The following is a 6,712-nucleotide window of genomic DNA, read 5'->3' on the forward strand; positions in this document are numbered from 1 at the left end:
TTTTATTTATTGATTTTGCAGAGGGGGTGAGTGAGAAGTATCAACTCATGAATTGCTTCACTTTAGTTGTTCATTGCTAGCTTGTTGCTTGTAATATATGCCTTGACTGGGCAAGCCCAGGTTTTCAAACCAGTGACCTCAGTATTCCAGGTTGACACTCTATCCACTGCACCACCAGGCCAGGCTAATAAATTGTTTCTTTTTCTTTTTTTTTTTTTTGAGACAGAGAGTCAGAGAGAGGGATAGACAGGGACAGACAGACAGGAACGGAGAGAGATGAGAAGCATCAATCATCAGTTTTTCATTGCGAGACCTTAGTTGTTCATTGATTGCTTTCTCATATGTGCCTTGACCACAGGCTTTCAGCACCAAGTAACCCCTTGTTCGAGCCAGCAACCTTGGGTCCAAGCTGGTGAGCTTTTTGCTCAAACCAGACTAGCCCACGCTCAAGCTGGCGACCTCAGGGTCTCGAACCTGGGTCCTCCGCATTCCAGTCCGATGCTCTATCCACTGCGCCACCTCCTGGTCAGGTTTCTTAAAAGAGCAAACTTTCCCTTGACTTTGTTTAATAAGAGAAGAGCTTCAAAATAAGGCAGGTGTAGCCTAAGGACTTTCTAATGTTTGAGTTGGATGCAGTTTAACTGCTGTTCTTAGTCACCCTGCGCTATTTGGTGAATAGTCATGAACCAACGCTGCTAGTAATAACAGGTCCTGAGTGGGAACAGCATGGAGTTAAGAAAATATACTTACAGAATAAAAGGATGGGGCCTGACCGGGCGGTGGCGCAGTGGATAGAGCATCGGACTGGGATGCGGAAGACTCAGGTTCAAGACCCCGAGGTCACCAGCTTGAGCGTGGGCTCATCTGGTTTGAGCAAAAGCTCACCAGCTTGGACCCAAGGTTGCTGGCTCAAGCAAGGGGTTACTTGGTCTGCTGAAGGCCCGCGGTCAAGGCACGTATGAGAAAGCAATCAGTGAACAATTAAGGTGTTGCAATGCGCAACGAAAAACTAATGATTGATGCTTCTCATCTCTCCGTTCCTATCTGTCAATCCCTCTCTGACTCTCTCTGTCTCTGTAAAAAAAAAAAGAATAAAAGGATGGGTTCGGGAGGTCTCTGCAATTGCTGCTGGCAAGAGAGTGCACTCCATGCCTGTTTCTTGCTTTATTTATAGGGCAAAGTGATGAGATCTCATTAGCAAATCAGTGAGATCTCGGATATTTCCAAGGCAATCCAGGAATTTTACCAAGTGCAGGAAATTCCCACCATACATAACATCTTAACTTCACACAAGACAAAGGATAGAAGAAACTTGCCTCCAGTCTTTCCAGGGAACATGCGGGGCAGGATGAGTATAAACAATCCAGCACCATAGCAGAATAGTCTTTGGCAACTTCTCAGGACAAGTGAGGTGGGGGGTTGGGCAGACTGTCAGCTTACAGCCAGTTCCTCTGTCCCCCAGAAATCTAAACTGCAAAAACCCTGTTGGCTTTTCGGTCCCCAACAAAGTGAAGGGATGTTGAAGAAATTGTTGAATTACACTTTGGGGAGGAAGCCAGTTTGTAGCCAGCAACTAGTCTTGGGGTAGGGCTAGGAGCACACCAGTGTTATGACACCAGTGGTGTCCCTGAGCTGGGTTGGAGAGGATGGATTCATTTATTCTCTCGTCTGCTTTTAGTTCCTGTGTACAGGTTGGAGCTTTCAATGTAATTCAGGAGCAGAATGATGCCTTCAGAGTTCTGGTGTTTGTGGGAACGGAGAGGACGGTGACTTGTAAGAGCTTGTGGTTGTTGGACTTCCAAACCTAGTAATTCCTAGACTACTGTATGCCAAGGTTTTAGCTTATTTTCTGATCCTGGGGAAGCTAATAACTTTCTGAGGGAAAAGATGCCATGAGTGAGCTTCATTATGATGGTATGGGTGGTGTTGTATTTTTAACACAAACCTACTTGCGAGGACAGTTTGGCTTTGAGGGTGCCCAGACCTGAGGTCTTCTACAGAGTTAATTATCTGGCAACTGAAACCATTTTGGTGGTACTGCTTAGGGCTCTTCCTTCTCTTCTGTGGTAATCAAGTAGGAGCAGACAGGTCAGTAGGCAGATGCTACATGGAATATAATAAAAAAGAAGAGCCTGCATTTCACATTCCTGTAATTTATGGGAACCATCGAGTAGGTGAGTGCCGTGCCCAAACTGGCGTTTTGGGAACCATGAATCATTGGCAAGAGGAAGGGATGCCTTCTGGCTCCTGACAGAGTTGCTCGCAGGCTCCTTTGGGTTCTGAGAGGCTAAGGTAGGGGAGGCAGTCTCCCCTAGTAGCTGGTCACTGCAGGAAGCAAAAGGCCACTGGACTGTCAGACCAAGAGGATGGCCCAGACCCTGTCCCGAGAAAATTCTCTGGGGTGCTGTGCCAAGTGCTGAGAATGGCTGATTCTGCCCTAAAGCAGCCTCCTCAGACCCCTGACTTCTAGGCAGGACAGCATTACCAGGAGTGACAGCTGGGGCCTGAGCTTTCCCAAATGGTTAACAAGAGCACTTCAGTCTTCCAAAAGGAGACACATTATAGCGCAGCTCAGGAGGCTGCTGGGAGGTCGCTGGTGAGTGTGCAGCCAGTGGAGAGATGGAGGAGAGGTGTCACAGAGCCAGGGCAGGACTGATAAATGAAGCTATGGGCTTTCTGGCTTTATTTATTTTTTAAGAATTTATTTTTTTAATGAGAGGAGGGGAGGCAGGCGCAGACTCCTGCATGCGCCCCGACTGGGATCCACCCAGCAAGCCCACTAAGGGACAATGCTCTGCCCACCTAGGGACCTTGCTCCGTTGCAACTGGAGCCATTTTTTAGTGCCTGAAGAGGAGGCCATGAAGCTATCTTCAGTGCCCAGGGCAAACTTGCTCCAATGGAACCTTGGCTGTAGGAAGGAAGAAGAGAGAGAGAAAGATGATATGGGGAGGGGTGGAGAAGCAGATGGGCTCTTCTGTGTGCCCTGACCGGGAATTGAGCCTGGAACATCTACATGCCAGGTTGATGCTCTACCACTGAGCCAACCGGTGCCAGGGCTGCTTCCTGGCTTTTGTGATGGTATAGTACTTGTCAGCTTTTTAAACTTTGCAATTTGTTGCGCTTGCTCATTCTTTTTTTTTTTTTTTACAAGATTTTTATTGATTTTTGAGAGAGGAGAGAGAGAAGTGGGGGGCGAGGAGTGTGAAGCATCAACTTGAAGGAGTTGGTTGTATGTGCTTTGATTGGGCAAGCCTGGGGTTTTGAACCAGTGACCACAACAGTTCAGCTTGACTCTTTATCCACTGCACCATCACAGATCAGGCACTCATTCTTAAATATTTACTTTTGTACCTACTTTTATATTCATAACAAGATAGTATATGCCTCAGACCCGAAAGCCCCTGGACCCACCCAGAGTTACTCTTTCAGTGAAAGCACCCCATGTGCACATTTCAACTGAGGATGAGGTTCTGTTTTCTTGGTTTCTGGGCTGGCTAACCTGGCATAAATGAGGGAGGGGGATTAGGTTTTGATACAGAGGCATAATTTCAAGGGAGAGTTGTTTGACAGAAGCCTGCTCTACCCTTGCAGAGCATCCTGCTGAGTCTGTAACAATGGGGAGATTTGGCTAGACACATGGAGATGGGCAGTGGCTACAGCTCCTAGGTCAGGGAGAAGGGCCAGGAGAGGTTCATGTCCTTTGGGGCAGCCATGAGTGTCAGAGGCAGTGGAGATCCAGGGAGATAACCATTGCCCCAAGTGCCCATCCAGGTCCCTCAGGTCTCATTGCTGGGACAGTTGTATTTATTTCTAACTGAAAATGGGACTGTTGTATCAAAATACCTCATTATTTGCTATGATTAGGACATCAGCCTTTCTACAGAAGTATTTTAGATTACTGAAGTTAAGCTTTCCACCCCAAAGCTGTGAACCTGAAATATAGGCTTTTTACCTTAAACAGAGACACTAATGTACTTCAATACCTTTAAAGATTTTATTTCTTGATTTTACAGAGGTGAGGGTAGTGAGGGGTAACCAGAAGCATCAACTCACAGTTGCTTCACTTGAGTTGTTCATTGCTTGCTTTCTGTATGTGCCTTGACCGGGCAAGCCCAGGGTTTCTAACTTGCAACCTCAGTGTTCCAGGTTAACACTCCATTTACTGCACCACCATAGGCCAAGTGTTTAATACCTTTATAATTAGAGTCACCACACTGCATTTAGCATAGCATTGCTACCCACCCAGTTTTTGCCCTTCATGGGTGCAGGGGGACAAAGTGATCCTTCTTTTCAGTGTATGGCACATCACTGTTAAGATTTAATGTGAGACTTGCCCTTTTTTTTATTATTAATTAATTTATTATTTTTTACAGAGACAGACAGTGTGTCAGAGAGAGGGATAGACAGGGACAGACAGACAGGAATGGAGAGAGATGAGAAGCATCAATCATCAGTTTTTCATTGTGCATTGCAACACCTTACTTGTTCATTGATTGCTTTCTCATATGTGCCTTGACCGCAGGCCTTCAGCAGACTGAGTAAACCCTTGCTGGAGCCAGCGACCTTGGGTTCAAGCTGGTGGGCTTTTCCTCAAACCAGATGATCCCGCACTCAAGCTGGCGACCTCGGGGTCTCGAACCCGGGCCCTCTGAATCCCAGTCCGACGCTCTATCTAGCGCCACTGCCTGCCTGGTCAGGCGAGACTTGCCCTTTTTCTTAATTATTCATTTCCCTTTGTACCCAAATCCTGCTCTCTTCCCTCCTTTAGATCTAACTTACTGCTTCTGAAATGCTAGGAAATCATGTAACCCAGAGGTCCCCAACCCCCGGGCCACGGACCGATACCGGTCCGTGGGCCATTTGATACCGGTCCGCAGAGAAAGAATAAATAACTTACATTATTTCCATTTTATTTATATTTAAGTCTGAATGATGTTTTATTTTTAAAAAATGACCAGATTCTCTCTGTTACATCCATCTAAGACTCACTCTTGACGCTTGTCTCGGTCACGTGATACGTTTATTCGTCCCACCCTAAAGGCCGGTCTGTGAAAATATTTTCTGACATTAAACCGGTCCGTTGCCCAGAAAAGGTTGGGGACCACTGCTCTAACCAACTGAGCTATCCAGCCAGGGCACAAATGTCTTTATTTTTGGTCTGTTCTACCACTTTCTAGCTCTTTTGGGGTTGAGTAGTTCAAAGCCATTTTGATTCTTACACCAAGTCCAAGGGAGAGTCCCTCTGAATTCCAAAGTATGCCAAATACCATCCTATAAGAGTCTCACCTGCCTTGACCATTTCCAGGTGTCCCTTCTATACCACCCTGCAGACAGACATCAGACTCACAGCAGAGTGAGGCCCTCACAGCCACCGGCACCCATCATGGGGGCTGAGCACAGCTGCACATGGCCTTCTCAAAGCCTTGGCTTTTTATATTTTGGGCACCCACCCAGGCTCAAGAGCTCTCTTTCAGTTGTCTTAGCTTGTGTTTTAAGCCAGTGGTCCCCAACCTTTTTGGGGCCACAGACTGGTTTAATGTCAGAAAATATTTTTCACGGACCGGCCTTTAGGGTGGGACGGATAAATGCACAAAATAAAATTATGCGACCAGCGTAAAAACTGGTATTTTTAAATATAATTGTTGAACTTACAAGACAAGCGTTAAGAGTGAGTCTTAGACAGATGTAACAGAGGGAATCTGGGTTTTTTAAAAATAAAACATCGTTCAGACTTAAATATAAATAAAACGGAAATAATGTTTAAGTTATTTATTCTTTCTCTGCGGACTGGTACCAAATTGGCCCACGGACCGGTGCCGGTCCGGGAATTGGGGACTACTGGGTTAGAGCATCATCCCGGTATGCAAAGATTTTGGGTTCGATCCCAGGTTAAGGCACATACAGGAAAAGATTAATCCCCTCTCACCTGTTCCTCAACAGTGACCTTGAGCACGTGTTCATGTGTGTGTGTGCGCCTCTGTGCACATGAGTATGTGTGTGTTTTGAAATTTCCTTCCCAGGCCAGCAGTCCCTGTAATCAGGAGTCCTGTTTGCGGGGTGGGGTCAGCTGCCTGGCCTGTTATCAGAAACTCCAGAGCTGCCTTTATCGCTAATGGGCACCAGGTTTCATGCTGAGCAAACCCAAGGCCAGCAGTGGGTGTCACTAGGCACTGTCTGGGTCTGGCAGGATGTGGCTGAGACTTCCAGCCTTGTAAGTATGAGAACTAGCTAGACCTATGACCTGTAGCCCAGGGACATCTGGGTCTCCCCTGGGCTGTGTCCTGTGTCCTGCTAAGCGGGAAGGTATGCTGTGAGGGCTCATGGAACCTCTCTGCAGGATGGTCAGGTACATATAGGGCCGTATGAGTGCACCCACTGGGTGAACCCTACCCCGACAGTTCAGACACACTATGCAATCACACAGGTAGGGCACCACTCCCATTTTGTCCCCATATGGGAGACGTCCACATTTCCCTCCCCACTCTCACCTCCTCCCTCTTCCCTTCTCCCTCCTCCTCCTCCCTCTTCCTTGTTTCCTCCTTGGGGGCAGGGTCTTTTCTGCGCACCCTGCCTGAGGAGATGGGGCCTAGCAGGAGGGAAGGAAGAACATTCCAGGGTGTTTAGAGCCAGCTGGCCCCAGGAAGGAGTCACCTTCCCCTTGGACATCGGCCTGGGGCCTGGTCTGCGGTAAGCTTGCCTCCCGGGCTGGGC

Source organism: Saccopteryx bilineata, chromosome 6 (assembly GCF_036850765.1).
Source record: "Saccopteryx bilineata isolate mSacBil1 chromosome 6, mSacBil1_pri_phased_curated, whole genome shotgun sequence".
NCBI classification, from domain to species: domain Eukaryota; kingdom Metazoa; phylum Chordata; class Mammalia; order Chiroptera; family Emballonuridae; genus Saccopteryx; species Saccopteryx bilineata.